Consider the following 27,755-nt stretch of genomic DNA (forward strand, 5'->3'; position numbering starts at 1 on the left):
CTGAAAATGTTCTGTTTTAGTCATCATTTCCACAACTTCCATTGCCATTTACCACCCTTTCCCTCAAATACCCAGGGATTTATGAGAAAAGCGCTGGCGATATTAAGAAGTGTAATGGAAACACCCAACACTTACTGAACATATCCCAGGCATTAGACTACCCCCACTCCATGTTAAATGTGTACATGTACCTCTGTTTACTACCTTCAGTTACTTCCTGAGACAGGAAGTGTTATCTTCTCTACTTTGCCAATAAAGAACCCAAGTTTACAGAGTCAGAAAGTGCTAGAACTCCTATGTAGAACTAGGACTGTCTCACTCCAGACTTAGCAATTTTTTTCATCTCCACTTTGAACTTTTTCTGGTTCATAGTAGTGAAACATCTTACCCCTGCCTTCCTGTTGTTTCCATTCTCACTCAGCCCCCTCACTGTCTCTGAGAATTTTTGTCCAATCGTACTAGCTGATATAGATGTATATCTCTTCCTTTTGAACTCAAATGACAGCCTATAATTCAATTTCCTGAACTTGGCTATTTTCCCCAACTTACTGCTACATTGAGGATCTCAAGCAAATCAATGTATTAAGAACTTCATTATTTTGTTAAAAACTCTTCTTAGTGTTCCATTATAAGACTGCATCACAGTTTAGGGACTCAGTGTCCTATTGATGACATTTAGGTGGCTTTCAGCCTTTTATTTTTGCATATAATGCTGCAATGAAAACTTTGTGCATACACCATTTCACAGCTGGGTGAGGATATGTGCAGGAAATGTACCTAGAATGGAATTGCAGGGTCATACGGTGCCTGCATTTGTGATTTTGCAATGTAATGTCAAACTGCCTTCCAGACCTTGTAACCACTTCCAATCTGACCATACTGTATGAGAGTAACTTGCAGCGTTCTCCATATTTCAAGGTTTTTTTTTTTTTCCTACTTCCACACCTGCAGGTTTCATCTTCTCTAAAATGTCTCAAATTGTTTTATTAAAAAGAAAAACCATAATATTTACACTCAGTTTCTGCACCCTGGTCACATACACACACATAGAGATTTATTTTCTGCTGTGTATTTTCACCTACTTTGCTTAGAGCTCCCCCTAACTTCCAACGGAAGCTCAGAGGATGCATTTCAAAGATGAGACACTCGCAGCAAGTCAGTCCTGCTTAATCACTCATTCAGCCAGATGGTTAATCTCCCGGCCATTCACCACTGCGGCTTTCCATAAGGTTTCCAAAAACCTTTTCCTCCTCCCTCTCCCCAGCCCTCCCACCCCTCAGTTGGCTGTCAGGCGTGCCCCGCTCAGAGACCCCAGTCTCCGACTTTCTTAAGAGTTTGCACCCATTTCATCTTTGCGGCCGTCTGTCCCATTCTATTTATTCCTCGCATTCTTTGGGAGGTTAATGACTCTGTGGAAATCTAAGACAGCCCCTCCTCAGGAAGTGGTAAAAATCTCTTGGAACAACAGGAACAAGTCTTGAAAGAGCCCTCAAATTCATCAGCATTTGCGATTAATTAAAACCCCCAAAGAAGTAATGATACACACAAAAATTCGAGAGGCTATAATGAGCAGTGATCAAAACCGCATAATATGGATATTGTTATTTAAGTATGAACAACTCAAAATATCTAAAGGGAGGACAGGAGCATCCTCCTCCATTTCTCTTTTTGCAGTTTCACGCCCCTTCACCTGTAAGTCTTTTTTGGTTATCCGTTATTTAGCCAAGAAGAGGGACCAGAAGCGGTATATCCTCTTTGTAGTAATAACGCTTTGTCTTCACGGGAACGCAAGTTGAGTTCAGAAACTTTCAGACATGGTTTTAAAGGCTTTTGTGAGTCAACTGTTAGTGAATCACACAAAAGGGGCCTTTATTAATAAGCATATTCTGTTCATTATAGAGAAATGAAAGCCTCAGAATAATTCACCAAATGTTTAAAGAGAAAACAAAAAACAATGTGGTAAACATATCAGGACTTGATGAGCTGTCTAGGTAATTGGTTGTTTCTGTGCACCTGGTTCCAAAGACAATATTTAATGTGTAATCTGTTTCATTTTGCTTGGGGAAGTAAGTGTAACTCTACCCCCTGGATCACATCTGCATAAAAATTAGGGGAGGCAGAGTCTTGTTTCAGTGAGTGGAAATTTATGCACATGAGTTGTCTTTTACATGGAGACAGCAATTATACCCCTAGAAATGCAGTCTGTGGGAGAAAATGACATATTCAACGCTGGGGAACAAAAGCCTAATGCTAAGGGGACATTAACAAGGTTGGGAACCCCCTCCCAACAATTAACATGATCATTTACAAAATCTGCAATCTATAAAATTATTTTAAAAACATGTTTTTTCAAAACAATGTGTTTTTTTCTCCTTCTTTCTAAAAAAAAAAAAAAAAAAAAAAAAGGACTCAGCAGCAACCAGGCAGAATCCATTCCACGGTAACAAGTAATGTTTTAAAATCTCTTCTGATGTATTTAAGGGCTGAAATAAACAAATTCTGGAAAGTGGTAAAGTGGTAGGTGACCCCTGTTTTAGCAGGCTAATAAGGACCACAAGAAAATGTAGCCACGAATTTTTCATTTTTATGTGAGGAGGTTGTGGTGTTTGAAAGCAACAATTCCTAATCAGAATTCTAGAACACAGGAAGAATGCATGGAGCACACTCAAATTAGAGTCTCTAATAGCTAAAACTGATTTTAAAGAAATGATTTGTTGGTTGACTTGTTAAAAAAAGACAAAGCCTTGGGGCGCCTGGGTGGCTCAGTAGGTTAAAGCCTCTGCCTTCAGCCCAGGTCATCAAGCCCCGCATCGGGTTCTCTGCTCGGCAGGGAGCCTGCCTGTCCCCTCTCTCTCTGCTTGCCTCTATGCCTACTTGTGATCTCGCTCTGTCAAATAAATAAAATATTTAAAAAAAAAAAAAGACAAAGCCAGAGTCACTGAAAGGGATTTAAGTTTTTGTTTCTTCTCTCCATCTTCTCTGGAAGCTATAAGAAGTGGATGAGGAAAGATGTGTTCTTTGCCCTCAATTCCCCAGTGTCCTCGCCACCTTCATGCTTCCTGGGAACACATAAAGTACCAATGACTACACTTTATTTCATGTACTAATTGTATCCCCGATAGAAAAATATAAGCCCTGCTTAACTAAAAGAGGTTATGGTAAGTTGATTTTGTCTTTGAGGTTTTTCTAAGTTTTTTGATCCCTGATTCTAATTTTTGGCATATGTGTCTACACAGTTTTGTTGGATTAGTTTTTTGTTTTTGTTTTTTAATTTAATTGTATTTTTTCAGTGTTCCAAGATTCGTTGTTTATGCACCACACCCAGTGCTCCATGGAATACGTGGCCTCCATAATACCCACCACCAGGCTCACCCAACCTCCCCTCCAAAACCCTCAGTTTGTTTCTCAGAGTCCACAATCTCTCATCTTTTGTCTCCCCCTCTGATATCCCTCAATTCACTTTTCCTTTCCTTCACCTAATGTCCTCCATGTTATTCCTTATGCTCCACAAGTAAGTGAAACCATATGATAATTGATGTTGGATTGTTTTGCTTCCCATTCTCAGTGAAAGCAGTCTGCTATGAGGAATTTTGTTCTGTTGTTTTTCTTTTTGGAAAACTTGAGTTTCTGAATTAGTTTTGGCATATTTTCAGAAAATAACATTTCTGAAGTAACTTCAATAGGCCAGGTATTGGGGAAATGCAAGCTGCAAATTCCTGACTAACTTTTAGAAGATGACCGGGAATTTTAAATATAAACAAACATGGAATACGCTGAGTTTAAAAATGTTCCTGATGTTTTCTGAGTCACCAGAAAACGCTAACGTCAGAGATGTGTAAAACTATGGCATGGTAACATGATATATGGGAAAGGTGTGATAGAATGGGATTAGGAGATTCTACTCTATGTTGATTAACCATTTCTTTGCAGGGAACTCACTCAAGTTATCCAAACCTGTATTCTTCAAAAGTTAGAAAATAAAATGGAAGTGGGGCATCTGGGTGGCTCAATGGGTTAAGCCTCTGACTTTGGCTCAGGTCATGATCTCAGGGTCCTGGAATCGAGCCCTGCATTGGGCTCTCCGCTCAGCGGGAAGCCTGCTTCCTCCTCTCTCTCTGCCTGCCTCTCTGCCTACTTGTGATCTCTCTATCAAATAAATAAATTAAATTAAAAAAAAAAAGTAAAACGGAGGTGAAACCCATTGAGTTGGTTTCAACAAATCAATGGCATCACCACCACCACCACCAAAACTGAGTGAAGTTGGGGGGAGCTGGGAGGAATAATTGATCTCAGAATTAAAGGAGACTTCATAAAATGCCCAAAACCCAAATTATATATATATATATATATATATATATATATATATATATATATATAGTCATTGTCTGGGTTCAGATTTGATAAAAGACTTCTTGAGAAAAATCTATGCAATTAAAATCTGAACTGGGAATTGAAATGTACTGAGTAATCATTAATTTTGTTAGGTTTGATAATGGCATTTTGGCTGGGTAAGAAAATGTCCTTATGTTTTAGAGGTGCTAGCTGAAATGCATAGAAATACAATGACATGATGGCTCAAGTTTACTTTTAAATAATTTTCAAAAACCAGGGGGCGGTGGGGATCGCAGGTCTAGGCAAATCTTGATCATTGCTCAACCAGCTCATTTGCACATGGGATCCATTAATACATTTTTTCCTCTTTTTGCTTATGTTTGAGACTCATCATTAAAAAGAAACACTAATATGTGGTACTTGGGTGGCTCAGTGGGTTAAGCATCTGACTTCTAGATTCCACTCCAGTTATGAACTCAGGATTGCCAGACTGGGCCTCAAGTAGGACTCTGAACTCAGCACAGAGTCTGCTTTGGATTTTTTTCCCTTTTCCTCTCCTTCCCCCTTTAATCCTCCACTGGTTCAACCACATGAGCAGGCGTTCTCTCTCTCTCTCTTTCTCTCTTTAAAATAAATAAATTAAATAAAATCTTTAAAAAAAAAAAAGAAAGGAAAGGAAAAACAAAGTGGAAGCTGTATTAAATTATTTCTAAATTTTCTTCAAGAGGGTAGCCTGGGTGGCTCTATCAGTTGGGCATCTGTCTGCCTTTGGCTCCGTTTATGATTGCAGGGTCCTGGGATCGAGCCCTGCATCGGGCTCCCTGCTTGGCTGGGAGTCTGCTTCTCCCTCTGCCTGCTGCTCCCCCTGTTTGTGCTCTTTCATTCTGTCAAATGAATAAATAAAATCTTTTAAAAATAAATAAATAAATTTTCTTCAAAAAAAAAAAAAAGATCCCATCATTCTACTTCAAAGGCTGAATAGTGATGGCTGTAAAGATATAAAGCCATTTTTGTTTTGATTTTTTAAAATCAAATAATATCAAAATAAGGCTGTGTTCTGGTTATCAAATCTTACCCATGTCTAATACATAACTGCAAATCAAATAGAAGCAGACAATTCACAGTTGAAGAACTTCTGATGAACAGAACAGATTTGTCAAGAAATCTACACTTGATTTTTCAACAGGGAACCCCTAACTTTACCAGCAGTAGAGTAAGCCTGTCTGAATCAAAAGCTTATCTCAGCTCTATATGAGGTTGCTGCATGTTCACCCACATCAGCAAATTGCCTTTTTCCTCTCTCTCTCTCTCTCTTTTTTTTTTTAGTCAACTATGTTACATGGCCATTTTCCATCCAGGAATAATCACTGTCATCAACACCTTTTCCTTGCTCTTTGTGAATTTCTTTTATTTTCCAAGGTCCTTTCCATCATGAAGAGATTCAAATGTGTTCATAGTTGACATTTTGAAACTCCAGTACCTTAGATGTGATCAGTAGACATCTTTAGCTGTTGAGAGAGTGATATGATTACTTCCGTTATTCCAGATGGGATCTCTGTTAGAAGCTGGAGGGTCTGACAACTTTTAGTGCTCTGCGGTGTAACACTAGGAGGAACGGAGTCAGAGTTAAATTTCAGACTGTTCATTGGTGTAAACACTCATGCTTGTCAGATAGAAAAGTGAAGTAAGACTTGGGTGTATTTTATACATCCTGGTGCTATTTGACCCAGCACTGATGTTATCCTTTATAGGAATGGATGAACTTGGTTGAATGCCTTTGTGGCTGTTTGAGAAAATCAAAGTTACTTAAGGCAGTTTTTATATTATTGGTAATATAATAATATATTATATTATTGGTAGTAAAAGCAATATATTTTTAGAAGCTTTACTTTTTTATTTTAAAAGATTTTACTTATCCATATGCAAGGGAGAAAGAGAGAGCGAGAGAGCATGCGAGCAAAGGCAAGGGGAGGGGCAGGTAAAGAGAGCAGGAGAAACAGGCCCTTGTTGAGTGGACCCGATGGGGGAGCTCCATCCCAGGACCCCAAGATCATGAACCTGCTGAAGTCAGACACTCAACCGACTGAGCCACCCAGGTGCCCCTATTTTGGGGAGCTTTAAAATGAAATTGGCAAGTAACCATTTTATCAAAATATTAGGAACTTCACAGATTGGTCCCTACTTCATCCCCAGCAATTTCGTCAGTACAGTAGAAATGAAGATTCCCCCTAAAGAAAAGCAGCCAGTTCCATTAACAAGATGTGGGAAGCAATGACTGGAAACCAAGTTAATCTTTAAAAGTTGTTTATAGATTGGAATTTCTACCTGCTCAGTGCCAGCAGGAAAGAAAAAAGAAAGCTCTTTATATTCTTATCAATAAAAATAACACTAACATTCCAATGGAACAATAGGTAAAGGGCATTAACCTAAAAGAAGATTAGGAAACTACAAACAGTTGATATATTTATGAGCAAGGTACTAACCTATTAGCAATCAAATAAGTGGAAATTAAAACAGAATTTTTTAAATTTCCAAATTGTCAAGGATGATAAGGAGGGTGCTAAAAGCGATGGTAAAAGAGTGCAGGGGGTTGGACAAGAGACTGGAAAGAGTTCAAACCACCTAGTCGTTGGAAATATGACCTAGATTCTTACTTGTAAGAATCTATCCTAAGGAAACAATGAGATGCTCTCAAAGTTGTGGTATATTCAGGGGTTTAAATCAGTCAAAAAAATCGTACTCCCAGAAAATACCTAATGACCTAGAAAAATGCTTATAATATAACTAAGAAGAATAAAAGAAAATGATGTGTATTTACATAAAATATATGAATATGCACAGAAAAGACCAAGAGAAAATTATCCAAAATATTGTACCTATATATATTGGAAATGGTAAAATTAAGTGATTTTTACCTTCTTTGAAATACTTTTCTGTATTTCCTCTGTAGGTTTTTATAGTGAATATTGTATTATTTTAATTTTTTCTAAGAGATTTGTTGGTTTTTATTATAAAAGTAATAAGCACTGCAGAATGTTTTGGAAATACAGCACAAAAGTAAAAAGTATAAGGGTGTCTGGGTAGCTCAGTCAGGTGAACATCTGCCTTTGGCTCAGGTTATGATCCTGGAGTTGTGGGATTGAGCCCCATGTTGGGATCCCTGCTCAGCAGGAAGCCTGCTTCTCCCTCTGCCCTTCTGCTGCCCCTCACCCTGCTCCCATGCTGTTTCTCTCTCTCTCTCAAATAAATAAAATCTTAAAAAAAAAAAAAAGTATAAATATGGTGGTATGTATAGGGTTTCTTTTGGGAATGAGTTTTGAAATTGATTGTAGTGATGTTTGCACAGCTCTGTGAATATACTAAAAACCATTGAATTGTACACTTTATGTGGGTGAATTATGTGGTGGGTGAATTATATCTCAAAAGTTGCTGTAAAAACCAAAAAGATTACCTGCATTGCTACCATCCCAAGACTTCTAATGCCAGAATCTTTGTCCATTGCCCTACAAACTCATTTCTGTGCATCATACATACTTGCTTTAAGAATAAAAATCAGGGGGCGCCTGGGTGGCTCAGTGGGTTAAAGCCTCTGCCTTCGGCTCAGGTCATGATCCCAGGGTCCTGGGATTGGGCCCCACTTCGGGCTCTCTGCTCCGCGGGGAACCTGCTTGGTCCTTTCTCTCTCTCTGCCTGCCTCTCTGTCTACTTGTGATTTCTATTTCTCTATCAAATAAATAAAATCTTAAAGAAAAAAAAAAGAATAAAAATCAGATCATACCATGCATGCCATTTGAAAGTGTTTATTTTTTTTTTTTTAGAGAGAGAGAGGGGGGATGGGAGGGGCAGAGGAGGGAGCGAATCTTAAACAGGCCCTAGGCCCAGCATGGAGTCTGATTTGGGGCTCAATCTTATGCCCCGGAGATCAAGACCTGAGCTAAAATCAAGAGTCAGACACTTAATTAAGTCACTCAGGTGCCCCCCAAATAAATAATTAATTAATTAACTAGCTAATTAATTAAGTAGGCTCCATGCCCAGTGTGGAGCCCAATGCAGGCTTGAACTCATGCCCATGAGATCGAGACCTGAGCCAAGATCAAGAGTGGGAAGCTTACTGACTGAGCTACCAAGTGTCCCCATTTGAAAAGTATTTTTAATTACAACATGTATAATTTTATAACCAGAAAGTATAATCAGGGGCACCTGGGTGGCTCAGTCAGTTAAGGCAAAACGGAATATGAATATAATTTCATACGTCTACCGCATTTCTGTAAGGATATAGAGAAGCTGACATTAAGGAGAGAGAAGTGGGCGGAAGAGAGAGAAGTGGAAGCTGGTAGTTCTGGAATTTACTTTTCACTCTACAATATATCCTTTTGCACTTATATATTTGTATCTCTTTTTTAGACAAAATCATCATCAGGGGAAAATCTTGTTGGTGAGGGGATATAGATGTCTTGGTGTAAGGTTAGGTGATATTAAGCATACTTTTCATTCCCTCCCTTGCTAAACCTTTTAAATCACTTCCCTCACACAGTTCTGAGACTTGCACGATCAGAATAGGCTATCTCAGTCCTCTCTATGGCTATTTCTCATGGTGCTTTTATTCCCATCACCTCGGCCATCAGTTCCTAGAAGTCTTAAGCTCTCCACCCCCAGAAATGTCAAAAGCAGCATTGGCAATGTTAGATAATAAGCTTCTTTAAGAATTCCAATTCAAGCCATGGAATTTCAAAATGAAGAGACTTCCAAGATGCAACCCACCCCTTACTTTATTATACCTGAGAAGCTAGGCTCTACATTCTGAAGTTACCTGCCTAAGGTCACACAGCTGTTCTCTGCTATATGTAATTAACCTTAGCAGCTGATCTCTGGAGTTTCATTAAGCAAAAGTAGGTTAATAAAAAGGAAGCCTTTAGATTTTAGATATTGGTAGAGTGAGGCTGCACTAGGACTTGGAAAATTAATTTGATTTCTTATCCATGAAAATGTCTTCACGATGCCAGTGCTCTCAGGGACCAATCAGCAAAAGAATGTTCCCTAAAAATGAAAAGCCTCTGTGATGTTGGAGTCTACCAAGAACCACACAATTATATTTGAAATATATTTGTTTAATTTGAGGATGAAATTAATTTGATAGTCCTGAGGGCATTCATCCACAGGACTAGCTTTTTAAATCCACATCTCCACAATGTAGCTAAATTAACCATAGTTAAGTAAATTAGAAATTCAAGCAACTTCAGAATGCGAGCAAGACCACGGACCGTCCTGATGAGCATCGAACCCTCAAGGTTTTAAGGAAACGTGTCACAGACTGAGATGCAGGCAAAAAGATAATCATTCTGGGAAATGATTATCTGAAAGAAATTGGACATAACTCCAAGAGCACAAATTCCTTTTTCTACACCCTACCACCTGCTTCACAAATATAAATTCATATGCAATCTTTACTGGTTAGGTTTTGTTCTGTGATTGTCAGACCCTTTTAACATCTGTGCATTTCTACTTTCTTATTAATTAATTAATTAATTTTTAAGTAAGCTCTAGGCCCAAGTGGGGCTTGAACTGAGATCAGGAATTGCCTCCTCTACTGACTGAGCTAGGAGGTGACTTGCCTTTCTACTTTTTATATGTGTTTTATTTCTGCTTCTAAAAGTGATATGTTACTGAGAAGTTGGAACACAGAGACCTGTGTAAAAAAGAAAAGTCAAACATATTCATGATCCAAAGATAATTGCTGTACATTCTGGAATATTTTCTTCCAGTTTTTCATCATAGGTGTGTATGTGAACATGAGGGATTCATGGGTTTATAAGGGCTATTGAATTAGAATATTACCTTTATATTCTATTTTTCTATTTTTTTTTTTAGCTTATGCTTTATTGCTGGCATTTCCAAAATTTATTTATACAAATCTTCAAGTGACTGATGACTATTTTCATAGCATAAATTCCTGAAATGGGATTAATGCATCAAAGTGTATACATATTTTTAAGGGGTTTGATACATTGTCACCTAATTATCTTCAAGGAAATTTTTTCCCGGGGTGGGAGGTTGGGGTACCAGGTGGTGGGTATTATAGAGGGCATGGATTGCATGGAGCACTGGGTGTGGTGAAAAAATAATGAATACTGTTTTTCTGAAAATAAATAAATTGAAAAAATTAAAAAAAAATTTTTTTTTCCCATTTACGCTATCCACAGCAACTGAGTGTCCTTTATAAAGTCAGTCTTACCAAGAGAGAATATGTTCATTTGTTGATACATTGTCTGAAATATTTTATCTGAGTTTTGTTTGAATTCCTTCTTCTTGAATTTCAGAGTAATTTTTTTTCCTAATGGTCATGTGTGACAATTTTATTTTTGTCTATTCGTAACATCTGACCAACTTTCTATTAAAGGGTACATTTTGTGGATTCATAAAAGTTTTTGATATGTTAAGGATTTTTAACCCTTTGAGTATGGGTTGTAAGTACCCTCGCTACCTGGCTTTTCCCCTCCTTATATGTTTCCTAAAAAAAAAATAAAAAAAAAGAATTAGGGAAAATTTTTTTACATAGTCAAGTCAACCAATTGCATTTATTTTTCCACAGCTTTAACTTACGAAGTCTTTTTCCCATCCAAAGATAGTTATCTACTTATATTTTCTTTGAGTTAATTTATAATTAAAAATATTTAACTCTTATTCCTTTTGGAACTATTTTCAGGAATGGTGTGAAAGGGAGCACTAACAGGATTTTTCTCCAAGTGCCTCAACCATGTTTAATGAATAATCTTTGCTTTCTGCAATGGTTTTGTAATGCCTCTTTTATCACATGGCTGGCCAATTGTTGCACACTGGTTTGTGTGTAACCTGCTGGGCTGAGTGTCTGGATTAACCCAGTGGGGAGTAACTGTAGGCAGTTCGAGGACTCCCTGAGCAGCTCCCACAATTCCCTGAATATGGTGGATGGCCAAGGTCTTGTATGAAGTGAACAATTAATGAGTCATTTGTACACCTGGGAAAGTTTAACTGGAAGGTAAACAAATGTCTGTCCTGACTGGTTAAATGTTTGCCTTTTGGGGCAAGGGTGCCAGGCATGATAGGATTTTAAGTGACCCTTTTTTTTTTTTTTTTTTTTTTTTTTTTAAAGATTTTATTTATTCATTTGACAGAGCGAGATCACAAGTAGGCAGAGAGGCAGGCAGAGAGAGAGGAAGGGAAGCAGGCTCCCTGCTGAGCAGAAAGCCCGATGCGGGACTCGATCCCAGGACCCTGAGATCATGACCTGAGCCGAAGGCAGCGGCTTAACCCACTGAGCCACCCAGGCGCCCTTAAGTGACCCTTATAGGTTATGATTGTCTCTTCCACCCCCTACTACTCTGATCCAGTCACTTCCGTCTTTGGACTATAATAATGGTTTCTTATGGCCTCAGGCTTAGGAACAAATTCCAGGTTATTATTATTCAATAAATTCATCATTCTCTAAGAACAGTTATGATGTAGCCAGGTCAGTATTTCTCACATTTGAGCAATGTATAGACACCTTTAAAAGGAAAACAATTCTACAGACTTCAGTGATGCCTTATTCTTATTAAAATAGCATTTAAATAAACTGCATATTCTTACAGCTCCAGAGCAAAAAAGGGTAGTGGGATCACGGCTACATGATATTCATATGATCCGGAATATGCATATTTAATACGATATTAATTTCTTTTAAAAATATTGTAACAGAAACAAAAACACAAATTTCCTGGGTTTCATAGAGAACTTGGGGATCCCTGCAATACGTGTCCTATTTCCAGTCTAACGGAACAGAAATTGCTTCTCCATACACCACATCCAACCCTCAAACTTTGCCCTTTTTCTAAGCAGTTTGGATGCCTACTTTGTACACTCAACCTAAGTGTGAATAATCACTATACTAGATGTAAACTAATTTCCGTATGCCTGTAACCATTACACAACCGTAAAACCCAAACGAAATATGAACAAAACTATAAAAGCAATGTTTCAAATAACTTTATTTAAAGAGACAGATGACAGTGTTGCTGAACAAAAATGTCTGCTCACCTTGTAAACATAGAGCTATTGCCTGCTGGGAGCAGAGTTTTGGGTTGGTTTACATGCCCAGACTGAGTGAACAGACTTATCAGAATTAGTTCATTCCTTCAACAGTTAATCTTTATTTTTCTTCAAGAAATCTTTAGTAATTGAACCAAAGCACATCAATCCATCAGGATTTTCATCAAGACCACCAGCTCTAATACATCCTGCTATTCTTCTAAAGAACTTGCTTCTGGAATTTGGTATGTATAACTAAGCTGATTTTTGCTTTATAGGTTTTAATAAGCCATGTTCTCTATGCCACTAGGAAAGGGAAACTCTTTCTTGAACCAAAAAGGAATGGCTTCAAGATGAAAGAAAATCACTCAAAGTAGCTCCTTAAATATTTTAAATGCAGTAATTTCTAAAAAGTACAATTTATATTCTGTATTACTTACAATCTGAGTGCAGAGAGGTGGTGGAAAGTAAGGGCTTAATTATGAGAGGGAAGCTTTCTGCAAAATTTTATGGAATGAATTCTCCATATTTTATAGAAGAATATTATACAGGACTCTTAGGTTGCTCAAGACTCTATTTCCTAATAGTTGTTGAAAGCTGTTGACTTCTAGAAATGAACATGTTGATCTGGTGTAAAGGAGGAGGATAGGCAGAAAACAGAAGAGATGCCAATTCACAATGCAGCAGGCAATTAATTAACAAGAGTCGTGCTCCTGGAAACATATGATGGAAAAGATCTAAGAATCTTGGAATAACAGAAGATGTATTTCTTTCAAGTTACTTTACTTGTGTGATTTCTCCACCATAGTTAAATCAGTGGATGAGATGTTGGGTTAAGGCACGGGTTCTCAATAGTGGACAATTTTGCCACCCCCCCCCCCCCAACCGGGACATTCAACCATGTCTGGAGACATTTTTAACCATCACAACTGTGGAGAGAAGGCATCCTATTTGCATCTAATGGATAGAGGTCAAGGAAGGATGCTGCAAAACATCTTACAGTGCACAGGACACACCTCACAGAAATTATCCAGCCAAAGATGTCAATAGTGTGGAGGTTGAACAACCCTGAATTAAGGTGTCCAAGCCAAAGGACTGTATCTGGGCTTTATCCTTGTATGGACAGGGCTTGTGTGACAGGCTGTATCCTTGTGGATCCTCCTGCCTTACACATACACCCATGCATGAATAATCATCAATTTATAATACAAGGCCATAAGAACTACCTAGAATCCTCCCAGAGTCTCCTGGAATACAAGTTAGTCCCAGGAAGGTTGAGTTAGAGGGTTTTGCATTAGCCAGTCATATGAGACTACTACTGCAGGAACACGTACAATGAACAGTTAGAAGCCTAACAGGAAACATTAGTTCATTTATTCATATTCAGCAAACCTTTATCAGGCACCGGCATGTGCCACACTGCTAGGCATGACGTGGGTATACAGTGAAACCCGGTCCCTGCCCTCATGGAGCTTACAGCCTAGGGAAGACTAGAAAGATCATCAAGAAGAGGCCAGTAAAATGAGGACTCCATAAATGGACCCGACTGGGGAACAATCACACAGCCCAACACCTGTCATGTAAGTGTAAACTCACTTGAACCATACAACAAACCTGGAGACAGGCTTTACTGCCTTCAGAGAAGTTAAAAGCATGCCTAAGGTCACACAGTTTATAAGTGGCAGAGCTTCAGCCAAGTGACACTCATGTCCCTGTTCTACTGTTTTACAGAGTAAGGATACACATAGGCCCTCTGGCTTGAACGACCTGGAATTTCTTCTCCTGATTCTCACCAAGCAAGCACACAGGTACAGAGGCTTTCCCCTCACGAAAAAATGCCACCAGCCTTCTCGGTCCTCTTGCTTACATCACACCTGGGGATGATTTTCTAGCTGTTTCATGTATATGTGTCTTACGTTCCTAATTAGATTGTAAACTTCTGACCTGCAGGGACCAGATCTTCCATTTCCTTTGCAACCTTTTGCAGTACTGCAGTGACCCAATAAAATGTCTGCGGCATGAATGAACCTGTAGAGATAAAAATACTTTATGGTATCCCCATTTATTGGTTTCATGCTCTTACTTTGCTTTGTGATAGGACCGAACATTATAAGCTTCTAGAGGGCAGAGGAAATGGCTTGGTGCTTTCCTTACACTCAGCAGGCACCATGCAAAATTTGATCCCCGAATGCCTTTTTGATGCTCTGGATAATATTAGCACACTGGAGTGTTTTTGTGTATCTAAGGACCGAGGTTGTCAGCCTCTATGCGGCGGGGAATGTTCCTTCCTTTCCACAGTAAGCTCCCCTGGCGCCTAGGACAGGGCTAGATTACTGCAGAAGCCCCCTTCCCCGCCCCCTCATCCCCCACCCCACCCGCTTATTTTTATTGTCAAGGAGGCCGACTGCGAAAATGGCAAGCTCTTGCATAACCCCAGACCTTGCAAGGAAATGAGCGAAGTAGAAGGGGATTTGAAGGCAGGTCAGAAATGGCCTGGATGAGAACACTGAGGCTTCTTGCTGACCTGCAGGACCCCAGCCGCGCGCCTCCCGCAGTCGCGGGGACCTGGAGGCCGTCCGCCCGCCCCGCGCGCCCCCGGGAGCTGTCCAGACGGCCCCGCCCGCGCCTACCTGGGCACTCACCCGCGCCGCGCGGCCTCTCCTCCTCCCACCCCAGCCGCGGGAGCCCGGCTCGGGCCTGCCCCGCCGCCGCCCCGCCTCTGAGAAGCCCCGCGGGCTGCGCGCTCGCAGCTCCTCCGGGCCCGCCAGACCGCGCCGGGCGCGTCGGGGGCGGCCTGGCCAGGCTCGTCGGGGCTCGGCGGGCTCGCCCCCGGCCGGGCGCCTGCAGGGGGCGCGGGGACGGCCCCGCCCCGCCGCCTTCCCTCTCCCTCCCGGCTCCCTGGATCCGCGCCGGGAGGAAATGATGTGTTGCTGCCTGGTTAATCACAGCTCCAGACACTCATTGGCCGAGCGCTCCGCAGCCACTTCCTTCTCCTCCTCCTCCCGCTCCTCCCGCTCCGGCTCCTGCTCTTTGCAGCCGCCGCCGCCGCCGCAGCCTCCCCCTCGGCGCCGGGGGAACTTTTCTACTCTCTGTGACCGTCTCCCCCGCCGCCCCTCGGGCGAGCCTCCCCACGGGCCGCCCGCCCCGCCCGCGGCTGCCCTCCCAGCCCGAGCCGCTGCGCCTCGGGAAGTTTATTCCGCCCGCCCTCCTCCCCTTCCTCCTCCTCCTCTTCACCCCGCCTCCCCTCCCTCCCCCGGCTCTTTCCCCCGGGTGGCTGCCGCCGCCGCCGCCGCCAGGCTGCTCCTCAGCCAGCCGCGCCGGCCCTAGGGCTGGAGAGCCCCTGGCCGCTCGCACCGCCCGGCTGCAGCCGCCGCGGCCGCCGCTCGGGGCCGGCCGCCGGCCCTCGGCCCCGCAGAGTTCCGGGCTCTCTCGCCGGCTGCACCGCCCCGCCCCGCCCCGCGCCGCGCCGACCTGCAGCGCCTGGCTGGCTCGCACTCCGCCTCCCCCGGCTCAGCCCCGGCCGCGGCGGGACCAGAGGTGAGGGCAGGTCGCCCGCCGCGCCGCGGGGGCGGGGAGGACCGAGGGAGGAGGGCGCCTGGCTGGAGGAGAAGCTGGGATTGGGGGTGGGAAGGTGGGCGTCTGCGGTGCCTCCCCCTCGCTTTCATTCCTTTCTCCCCCAAGCTTCATCCACTCTAGGTGGGGGAAGCAGCCGCGGAGCAAAACTGTCTTGCTCTGGGCCTGAACTGCTGGTGGGGTAGGGGAGAGGACAGAGGCATGAGGCGGGGGGTGGGGGGGTGTCTCCGGGTTGCAGCATGTGTGTGTTTGTGTGTGTGTGTGTGTAGTGAACTCCTTCAGGGTGTGCGCCGCTGACTTGTAAATCGATCTGGTCGCCCGTGGCTCACCTTCTCAGCTGAGCTTGGTACAGGGTAAAGGGATGGGCTAATTACCCCCACCCTCAAAATATTCCGTCTCTTCCAAGAGGAATTTTCTGCTGGAGAGATAGCCAATAAACTCTGCTCAACTCCCTCCCGCCCTCCGTTCTTCCTAGCTGCAGTTTCAAAAAGCTTCAAAGCCAGGAATGTGGGATTCATCTCCCGATCCCCAGAAGGCAAATGTGGTTACAGATGTTGCACGGTACTTTGCCAAGTTTAAAACCCTTCCTTCAACACTGTAACCAAAACAGCGAGTCTAGAACCTGGGGCGCGCTGGGGAGAGATGTGGGCCTCTGGGGCCGCTGGATTCACTAACTTCCTTTGGTCTCTAGGCTGGCTAACGTCTGTCCAGTTTTCGCCAGATATGTCTACCCCCTCCCCCAACCTCCTCTCCCTGGAGTTTTGAACGTTCCTGCATGGGAGAAAAGCTGTAGAGGAAGCTACTTAAGGGAATAAAACATTCCACTTAGTAGCAGAAGAAAAGTCTTGGTTAAAAAGTTGTGCCTCATTTGGCTTTTGGAGAGAGGTAGCAAAGTAATCAATGGATCTGTTAATTTTATTGGGCTTTCTTTTTTGAGGGTTGTGTGTGTGAGAGAGGGTGTGTGAGTGATGGGAGTTAGATGATGAGAAGAAGGACTGATCTCATAAATAGTTTATATATTTTTGAAAAGAGGCCCTCTAATTGAGACTTAGATATAACCCAGTGGTTTTAAAGAATCCTGTCCCAGAGATGCAGACTGCTCTGACAGCCCAAGGGAAGGCGGTGGCAAAAAATAGACACCACCTCCCTTTTCCCCCAAAAAAATTCTTCCTGGAAAGGTGGTGTTAAGAAATTTCAGAGATGGGCTGATCCAAGTGGCAGGCCTTAAATGGAAACACTATAGTATGTCTTGGCACTTGTCTCTGGAGGTGGGTGGCTGGCTGGGGGCCCAGGCTTGGGCAGCCAGCAGACACTAGACTTGTGCTGACCTCAGACACTGGCCTCGCCGTCCAGCTTTACAGTATGCTTAAGTATGAAATATGGGCCTCACCCTTTTCACTGATAGGGACACAGGGGTCAGGAGGTTGTCCTAGACCTGGACAGAACTTGGATCCACCTGGCTTTTAAGACCAAATCACTTTGTGTGAGTCAGTCCTTTTTATTTGCTGGCCTGGAAGTCAAAACACAAACAGAAAAACAAAACGGAAGTCTTTTGAAGCTGAAGTGTGTAGGTCTTAAATCCATGGGAATTGTGTGGCAGATGATACTCAAAAGGTGGAGAATGATGTTGCTGTAAATTCTGGATAGATGGCAAAAATCAAGGGCTGGGATAGGGAGGGATTGGGTTGCTACTTTTCTGGAGGTTTGGGTGAATTTTTATGGAAATGGAGAGAGTGGGTTTTAAGTAAAGGCTTGATTTAGGTCATAGTTTTACAACTTTTATACCTTGGAAGAGAGTGATCATTTGAATCTGAATAAGTTTCCTGTTATCTCTAAGTAACTTAAAAGAATATTAAGGATGCAGCATAGAGATGGAGGAGTCTGCCTTATTCAGGAATGTCATTAATTTTAGAAGTGGGGACTTAATACCATGAATAGCATTGTAATGACTTTTTTTCAGAGTAGTGATTTACCAAATTTTCTGCATCTGTCCACTGAACAGCTAACAGTGATTGAATCAGTAGAGACTCTGCCTCTGTCTTACCCTAGATTACACAGAACTAATACTGTGATGATCATGATAGACTTCTAGGTAAGGTTGGATCAAGTAGTCCAGCCTTCTGGGGGAGGAAGGGACAGGGCAGAAATGCATTTGAAAAATGATCCTGTTATTCAAGGTCATGAGGTGAAGTTGGAATCAATGTGTGTGTGTGTACGTGCAAAAAGTACATTAGACAAAGAAGAGCTGGGACTGGGAACCGTCTTCTGTGCTTGTTCTGCTGTTGGATCCCTGCATCCTGATTTATTTTTATGTGAGGAGATCTAATGCACAACTTGTGAGAAACTGGGGTGAAGCAAGCTATTAATGGTATCAAAACCCTGATGTGGTTTGAATGAATTTGGTGACCAGTGTGACAGGAATGGGGGGTGGGGAACATTGGCTTTGTTCTAGGCACTGTGCTCTGCTCTTCACATGCATTTTTCATGACATTTTCACAGCAATCATATGTTTTATTATTATGTGCCTCTTTTATGATGAGAAATTTGAGGCTTTCTGAAATTGAGGGAGTTGTTCTAGTTGTAGAGCTAGTCAGTGGTGGAGTGGGGATTTGAGCTAGGAGTTTGTGAGACTCTGGAACCCATGTTTTCAGCCTCTTTTGTCAGTGTTTGCCATACTTCATTCCCTCATACACCTTCTTGATGAGTTTACCATGGCTAAGTGTCAGTCTATTAATTATTTAGTATTTTTCTTTAAGGCAATGATTGACCTTAGAAAAACTAAAAAGAAGTCAGCTTTTAAGAGGAAACAATATATCACTGCCATAATTGGAAAGCCAACTCACTTGTTAGTAATGGGAGTTAATCATAAAGATACATTTATACTTACAATAAAGTGATTACTTGGGGTGTGTGTGTGTGTGTGTGTGTGTGTTGCAGGGACCTGGGGATCAGGGTGGAGAGGTAGGTAGATGATCTAGCGTTGGTGACACTCTGGGTTTTGGGGTTGAATGGTGGATTCAGGGGTGCTGATTTTGTTTTTAGACTTTCTAACCTACATACATGATACATATTTTTTTGCAAAAAGATAAGGAAAATTAAACACATGACTATTAACATAATGACTACTTAGGGGATAGTTCATTGTACTATTATGACTATAGACAGCTTGGTGCCTGTGCGACGTAGGCTGGCAAATGCTGTTGACTGATTGATAAGACCCCAGGTGACAATTTTGAAGCAAGCTGATTGTTGTCATACCTGAATGAGATTGAGGTATGTCCCCTTGTCTGTATTCTCCTGCTTCCACTCTCATTTCAATATTGTGACCAAAATAATAGCAGTGGTTGCAGTATGGTTTCTCCTGACTGTGGTTTCCAGAGGCTGGGCCTGAGCCAAAGCTGGTAGTTGTCAACAGCACCTTGTCGCATGCATCTGGTGCTCAGGATGGGGCAAGAAATGCTGTCGTGAAGTGTTACAATGCTTTCATTCTTGCCGGTGGGTGAGTGTGACTGACCGTTCAGACTGGCAAACCAGTATTTAAGGTAAAGCAAAGCCTGGGCAAAATGTTAATAGCGTGAAACTGGCGAGGTTGGGAGATGAAGCCATTGGAGATTTTAGCCGGAGTCCACATAGTCTCCTGTTTCATTTTCCCAAGCAAATATTGGGCCCTGTGGCTTTATTCCTGGAAATGAGAATTTGAATTCGGTTTCCTGGTACAAAATGCCTTCTTTGATCTCTTGGAGTGAGAACTTTGTGTTTCTTTCTGTGGCCAGTTCCAGCTCTCAGAAAAACCAAGTGGAAGGTTTACCTCTTCGTTTTTAGCAGTTGGCCGTAGACTGCTCTTGACTGCCCTGCTAGTTTAAGAATCAGAAGTTCCAAAGCAGGATTTGTCTGTTGAAGGGGCATTCATTTAAAAGACTCCTTTTGAAAGAGCTTCATGAAGATGATGTGGTTGGCAAATTATGGCCTTAGGTTCGGATGGGAGGTAGTTTTGTTTGAACTTAGGCTCCCAAAATTAACTAATGAGACCCAGCAGCTTCCTTTGTGAAGTTAAAACAGATACTTGCCTGTCCCTAGTATTCATACCAACTGGCCAGTCGAATAATATTCCTATGCTCTTATGTGTGTTTCGGGAAATCGGAGCTTGTTTATATGTCTGAAGACACGTCTGTGATGCGTGAGACTTTTGTTTCCCAGAGCTACCATTACTCATTTGTTTGATTTTTGGGTTTCAGTCTCTGACCAACATTCCACTTTGCCCTTAGGATTGCTTCATTGTTTGCTCTGGGTACTTGGCCTTTATTTCTGTGACCAGGAAAGTGACTCTGAGTTTTAGTTTTTCCAGATTTTGTGGAGGTTCATGCAGTAGGTGGGGTTTGTTTTTTGCACAATGGGGCGAGTTCAGAGGGTCCCCTTGAGCATAGGTGTCCTGACGGTTCTTCGGTCAGGTGTCCTGAGAGGTTCAGTTCTTTCTCATCTTGGGGCTGAGCCTTGGAGTCAGTCCCTTTGCCTTGCCCTCTCCCGACTTTTGGGGAGAGCCAGTCCTCAGGGCTCAGAGTAATCTTGGTGCAGGAATGCTTCCTGGATTTTGCTTTTTGACATTTTCCTTGTATTTATCATCCTTACTACTCATTTTGGGACTTGCTGATCTTTTTTGAGGGCAAGGATTTCAGGTTATTCACTCCTCCGTTTATTTGCTCGACACCATTCATTCTCCTTCACCGATACAAAGCCTTTCAAAATTCCCTCATTGGGCTCTTTGAAGGCAAGGACTGTGTCTTATTCATCTTTTGTATATGTTTTGCACCTAACACAATGCCTGGCCCAGACCACACAGTCAGCAAATGGTTTTTTAATTGTCGAGAGAATGAATGGCTGATTGCATGTTGGAGAAGCAGACAAGTCCAGTACTCTAGGGAATCGGAGGCAGCCTGAGAACAGATGATATTAGGCACAGAGGTCCTTAAGGATGAGTTTGGGAAGCAGGGATAAAGACATTCTAGGTGGAAGGAACTTTTTTGGATACCCCTTTAATGCTTGATACTGTAACATAGTGGACTCAACAAACATTTATTGTATTCTTTTCAGTTTATGCTTCCTGTTGTTGTTTTGGGCTTAAGGGCAAAACCTTTGGGAAGAATATCTCAATGCATATTTAATATCCTACAGTGCATTGAGTCCTGTGATCGTGAGTGCATGGCTGGGACTCTTTCAGTTGGTGAATTGACTCCTTCACACCGACTTTGTCCTGTTGCGTATGTTCACAAATAGTTGACAGTGAAAACAGCGTGGTAGGCAGTGCTCATTGTGGAGAGATGGAATGTGGATGACCTCTTTGGAAAATGGATGGAATTCAGAGTGAAATTTTCTTTTGATAGGTTTTAAGGGCTGATTTGGCTGGCTATGCCATGTAGACATTTTCTGCTTGAGTGCTTGATAGTTGGGTGCCGTTAGGCACGGGGTCTTCGGTAGCCTCTGTGCAGCATGGATGACGTTGAACGTGAGGATTGCTTTGGGGTGCCTGGCTGGCTGAGTTCGTTGGGGATGCTGTTCTTGATCCTTGGGGTCTTAAGTTCATGGTTATGTATAGAGCTTACTTTAAAAAAAAAATTATGACATAAAGAAAATAAGATTGCTCTAGTTTTTATTTTTCTTTTTAAGGCAATTATGGAAGAGGTATCAATTGCACTTCTAAAAATAACATTGGGCTTGATGGGAAATGTACAGAGGCGCTAGAGGAACATAGGAGTGGTCTTAGACAGAGCTGGGTATTAAAAGTATGCTGGTACTTGGACTTTGAAGAGAGTGGATACTGAGAAAACTTGAGAAAGAGCATTCTGGTGCAGAGGAGATGAGTTGAGATATTTTAAGCCAAGTTCGGACCCTTACCTTACAATAGCTATTGTAGCTCTTGATGAGTGGCGGTGTACTCTCTGTGAAAACATCATATAGGTTAATACTTGTAAGTATTAAGAGGACTGGAGCTTTTGGACTTGTCACTTGATGTTGGGGACTTACACAAGATAGAAATATACATAGGAACAACCAGTAGGAGGAAAAAGTGTAGGTGGTTGTCTAGAGTGATCTTTATCTTCCTTTAGAGAATAAGGAAAATGGTAAGGGACAAGTGTGCCAAGTGATATTTTTTTTAAATGTTTTTTGAACTTGAAGAACTGAACTGTTGTGCACAACAGGTGGCAAGAACAAATATTCTCTTACTTTATGAGTATGGCCTAGTAAAAAATAGAAAATCTCAGTCCCCAGAGATTATATAAACATAAATGTTCTATTTCAGTGTTTTAAAAACATTTTTTACTCGCAGCAATACATTTTACATCATGACTGAGTACACATACATACACACATGCATATTAAAAATAAAGCTGAATTATAATTTTTACAAAACAATACAGCAGTGTGTCCTAATTTCTAGTCAATTTAAAAAAATATCCTGGTCTCTATTTACTACGTGGATTTCACAACTTGCTAATGGGTTCTAACCAGCAGTATGGGAAAAAAAACAAAACAAAACAAAACTATTCTAGATATTGTGGAAATCAGCCTTAATTTGTTTATTGGACATTTGCTAATCTGGATGAGGATTTTGTTTTTCTTTTTGTATGAGTCTCAATTATTCTACAGATGGTCCATGCCCTTCTGCTCTTCCCCGACTCCCCCACCCATTGTTCTTTTCTCTGTGTAGGGGGTCTTTGCTTGTTTCTCCACATCAGATTAAAGTGACTAATATGTGCTTTGGACCAGCTCCCGAAGTACAGCATCATCTTGATCCTCATCAGCATCAAAGGTGAGGCTAATTAACTTAAACTAGGGGCAGGAGCCACTTAGCTCTCTGTTTGCTTAGGTTATATTTGAAATGGGATGGTGACTCTCGGTAATAAGGGGACAGCAGGAGACCCTCTATAGGTCCCCTGCACCGGAAGGATAGAAGAGAGGTAGGGAGGGTGACGCGATACAGTTATTGTTCAGAAAAACAAAACAAGGTTGGTAGGGACCAGCTTTTTGCATCCAAAGATGGAAAAGTAAGAGCTTCATCAGCGGCTGCAGTCCTCCTTGCTGTCATTGTCCTTATTAAAATCTTTCCTACCTTGCTGCTGCTCCCTTATCGTTTCCCGTCTTCTTCTTCCTTCATCTCTTGGGCATTTAGCAAGATCCTGTACCTCGGGCTGGGCATGGAACGGATAGTAACATTAAGTTGAACTCAAGGTACACTTGAGTAAGGGCCTGAAGAACTGCACGTCTAACTGTAAACGGCAGAAGGCCAAGTATCTTGGTCACAAGATACAGGGGGGATAAGGATCAAACAGCACCTTTGAGGAAGTGACTGTTTGGCTGGGCTTGGAAAAAGGTACCATTCCGATGTTATCATTTTCAGAGAGGTCTGTAGGTGTATAGGTTGTGGAGGAGGAAACCTGCTAGAGCCAGGGGATGGGGCAGGGAACTGTGAGGTAGTTGGCTTTGGTTTAAGGGCCACGTTGTGGAAAAACATAGTTGCACCTGTTTGTCACCACTGGAGTCAGACTCAGTGCCTTGAGGTGTAGCTTCTCAGCGAGGCAGCGTGACCTGAGATAACTGGAAGGAAGAGCAGGTTCATGTCTCTGGTTTTGCACTAATGCCAGAGACAAAGTGGAGCGGAGGGGCGGGTGCTGTGGCAGTGGTTCTGTTGCCCACCCTCCCCCATGTTTATTTTTTTCTTGCCAAGCGTTATATGGTAACTCCTGGAAGTTAAAAGGCTTGTGTAACGTGACTGTGTGGAGTACATCGGGGGAACACGGCAGAAGAAAGCTTAGAAAGGGGGATTTAGAGCCAAATTATGGTTTACTTTGGATGCCAGGCGAAAGATTTTTAGACCTGATTCTAAAATAGAAACAGTAAGATAACATTTGGAAGGGAGGCCCTGCTCAGGCCCCTTGCTTGCATTCTCACATTTAATGCTCACGTCCAAGCTAGGACGAACTCCCGTTTGTTATCCCCCTCTTTTGAAAGGAGAAACTGAGACTCCGAGGGATGCTGGAAGATGCCTGAGGTCACACATCTGAACTTGAACCCAGGCTGTACATTCCAAAGTCACTTGCTCTAAAGCAGAGTTCGGAAACTGGCGGCCCCCAGGCTGACCACACCTCAGACTTAGGTCCCGTTTGATACCGTATGTAACACTTCTTTTTTTTTTTTCCTTTTTGAAATAGTTGCCATCATTTAAATAGGGGGATATTTCCCAGAACAAATTCAGCTTTCCACGCTCTTCTGCAAGACTGCAAGCCCTGGCAGCCCAAGGCCCACATTCCTGTACGGACCTGCCAGAGCTCCTTGTTACCGTGTGGTTCTCAGTGGACGTGTGTGCTTGGGTTTGCCGCAGTCCCAGCTCAGCCAGTTTCCTCGCAGACGCTGAGGTCCAGCATCGCTCGCTCTTTTTTCTTTATTCTCCTAGCCGGCTCACTCTGCCATGCTCACTGATTCACCCTATGGCATATGACTTTGAGGCCCCTGATCCATAGCCTTCTATTTCGCCACAGATTAGTGGTGAGGGCAGATGCCCAGTAGGTGAGGGAAATGAGAGTAGGGGGAATTAGGGTTTTGGCCTTGATCTGGAGAAGCCATAAGTGGCGCAAATCATTTTTTTGAAGAGAAGAAGGGGTGAGTGGGAGGCAGAAGGATGTGACTTAGGGAACATGGATGACCGAGAGAAGGGTACTGATCCTAAAAGAAAATGAAAGGCTAAGAGGAGCTGTTTAGGGATAGGGCATGGTATTGGGGTTCAGGTTCTGGTGGAGTAAGCGCATAGAAGAGAGCTTGCTTGAGTCTCATGAGGAGTTGGAAATACAGCAGTGGAACCAGCAGATAAGGGTTTGGAGCTGTGGGGATTAGATCTGTGTGAGAGGATGCCATCCTGGGGCATTCGGATCTGGGGGAGAAAGGTCCCTTTTGGAAATAGGAAGAAATGGACTATGGTCTGAATGATAAAATGAACCAGCTACAAACAGCTTAAAAAGTCTCTTACTGACCTTTTTGGGTCAAGTGCCTTATCTTGCAAACAAATCAAATGTTTATCATAATAAAGGAATATTGTAACAGTTGTCAGCTTTTGAACATGGGACCTGATAAACATCTGCTCATAGAATCAAAGACAGATACACTGTTTGATGGGTGACACCTATAATTTATGTTTATGCCTATTGCACTGAGTCTAATTGAGGTGAAAGAAATTGGAACTTTTTTTTTAAAGTATCAAAGGTGACAGAAAAAATGGTTGTTCTAGCCCTGAGATGGGGAAAACAGTGCCAGAAGCAAATGAGTTGTTTTGAGATTTATTCTTTTAGCGGGTTTAGAATGGAATGTCCTTTTTAAATTACAGATGAGGGTCATTTTTTTTTTCCCCCTCTTCTTATCTTGACTTGTTTGTTTAGGATTCCCTCCAACTCACTGTTACTTAATCAGCCAGGTCCTCCTTTGCTGCTCTCCCATTTGGTTCCCTTTTCATCCCAGAAGGTATTGTTTTAAGGACATCCTAGGCACAGGTGGAGTGAATCTTTCCCAGATGTGGCTATTGAGCAAGAAAATCTTCCAGGAGGGCCTTTCTTTTGTTCTCATACTTTCTGTAAATTTTTAATTTTAATTCTAGTATAGTTAACATGCAGTGTTCTATTATTCTTATACTTTTATCTCAGACATTATGGTCTCCCTTTTGGGCCCCATGATTCTTAAAAAAAAAAAAAAAAAAATCAAATTGGTGTTTTTATTTATAATTCCTGGCTTTATTTTATTACAGTACATTAGTATGGGTTCCCATAATTTTTTCTTAACCAAATATTTTTGTGTTTTTTTAATGATAGTTTATGTTTTAGAGACGATATTTATGTGATATTATATGTGCTTATGATAAGAATTGAAGTATAGGAGGGATATATAGGAAAGGTAACTTTGGTCCTCCGGCTTCTACTCTCCCTTCCTAGAAAAAAAACCATCATTAAAACAAATTGTACATCCTTCCAGTGGTCATTTTTACATTTACAAACGTATACTAATGTGTTTTTCTTATAAATATAATATATTGCACATATTTCAGTTCTGGACCTGGCTTTTTTCATTTAGTTTATCTTGGAAATCGTTTCCTATCAGGATGACCAGTTTCCTTATTATTCTGAAAGGTAATTCCAAGGTATGGATGTATCATAATTTATTTAACTAGTCTTTTACTTATTTTAGGTAACATTATGTGTTATAATGTTGTAGTGACTATCTTTACATATGCTAGCTACCATGTATCTACATACTGATTTATATGTAGACGTGTATGGAGATCTGTCTCCTTTATATTGGGGGGAGGTGTAAATATCAAAGACTGGAATTACTGAGTCTAAGGTATTTACATTTAAAATTACAGTAGAGGTTGTACCAAGAATTTGATATTTGAGTTGAGTTGGGGAAACAAGGCCGCATGGTGGGAATGACAAAGCACCCCATGAGACTGAAGCAAGAGTCTGTTCTCTCTGGTGTAAACCAATTTTGTGGCCCAAGAAAGTCACTTAACTTTTTTCTTTGTGGTACCTTTCTTTCCTCATCTATTTGGAAGAGCAGAGACTCAGCTATTTCAGAAGTTTAATAATTTGTTGATTCTTTCAGTCTCCCTCCTGTTTGGTACTTCCAGTAAATGGAGCTTGATGATTTTTTTTTTTTCCTTCCTTGTGTAAGTTTGAGTCTGAGGAACTGTGGGCTTTGGAAGCCTTGCTAACCACAGGTTTACTTTGATTGTTTTAAAGCACTATGTCTGGTTTGTGCTTTATGTTAAAAGCAGAGCTTATAGGGCTGATTATCTTTAAAAAAAAAATACGGTGAGTGGTAAGTAGGCATTTAGTGACCAAGAAACTCATATAGTCAGCTTTTTATTATTGATCAAGAATGGAGGCAATAGATTTTTAGACTTAGGGAAAAGTTTTATTTTTGTAATAGCTTTTAAAAAAAACAATAAGCATATGATAGACAGTTTTTAAGAAACAGCAAAATCTTATTTATGATTTTGGAGCATACTAGAGTGGACTGTTTTGGATCTTTCAATGTTTTTATAATAGGAAAAAGATACAATAGGGGATTATTGGAAATTTTGAGGTATTTATTTAGCTGGTATAGTTTAATAAAATGGTTGTGTTCCCTGGCAGTTACCAAATTAGATGCATTTAAAATTCCAAACCCAAGTAAATAAAATTTAATATAAAATTCATCATTTTTTTTTCCCGTGTTGCATTTTCTTCTTTAGAAATTGGCTCCCCCAGAATTAAGCAACATGCTTAAGATTTTTCATTTCAAAGACTTAAAAATTTTGGGCTGTTAGTATAAATGTAATTTTCCTGGAGAAGATTTTGAGCCCTTGGTTACTCATGAAAAAAAAATTACTTACTAAAGTTCTTTAAGTATACAAATTTATTCACTTAACTGTAGAGTAGCAAAAAAAAAAAAAAAAGGAAACAACTTAAATGTTCTATAATAACCTACATATGTAGCCTTTATATATGTTACATATATATGCATATGTATATATGCACACACACTTTTATTAAAAAAATGGAAAATTATACAGTCACCAAAAGTATTATCTGAGATAAATTTTCAGGGACAGATCTCACCTTCTCAAAAGAAGGTTTTGGTGGGTATTCCATCTAATTAGATCTTTCTTCTTTTCCATATCTTTTTTTTTTTTTTTTAAGAGATTTTAGTTATTTATTTGAGAGAGGGAGAGAGCACTCACATGAATGGGGGAAGGGGCAGAGATGGAGAAATAGGCTCCCCACTGAATG

General features: G+C 41.5%; 1 protein-coding gene and 1 long non-coding RNA gene across 3 annotated transcripts in view; one reads left to right on the top strand and one right to left on the bottom strand.

The window, feature by feature from the left end:
- Positions 1-12,317: 12,317 nt before the first annotated feature.
- LOC131827198 (uncharacterized) lies at positions 12,318-15,343 on the bottom strand. Its single transcript, XR_009351943.1, has 2 exons — positions 15,006-15,343; positions 12,318-14,403 (listed from the first exon to the last, which is right to left on the bottom strand). It is a non-coding gene; the product is annotated as an uncharacterized LOC131827198 (long non-coding RNA).
- Positions 15,344-15,810: 467 nt separating this feature from the next.
- Positions 15,811-27,755, top strand: part of ACVR1 (activin A receptor type 1) — a 127,477-nt gene continuing 115,532 nt past the window's right edge. For both annotated transcript variants that reach the window (XM_059167281.1, XM_059167282.1), the window contains exon 1: positions 15,811-15,912. The gene's annotated coding sequence lies outside the window, so the exon portion shown is untranslated. The remainder of the gene's footprint in view (positions 15,913-27,755) is intronic.

Source organism: Mustela lutreola, chromosome 3 (assembly GCF_030435805.1).
Source record: "Mustela lutreola isolate mMusLut2 chromosome 3, mMusLut2.pri, whole genome shotgun sequence".
In the NCBI taxonomy this organism is placed as follows: Eukaryota; Metazoa; Chordata; class Mammalia; order Carnivora; family Mustelidae; genus Mustela; species Mustela lutreola.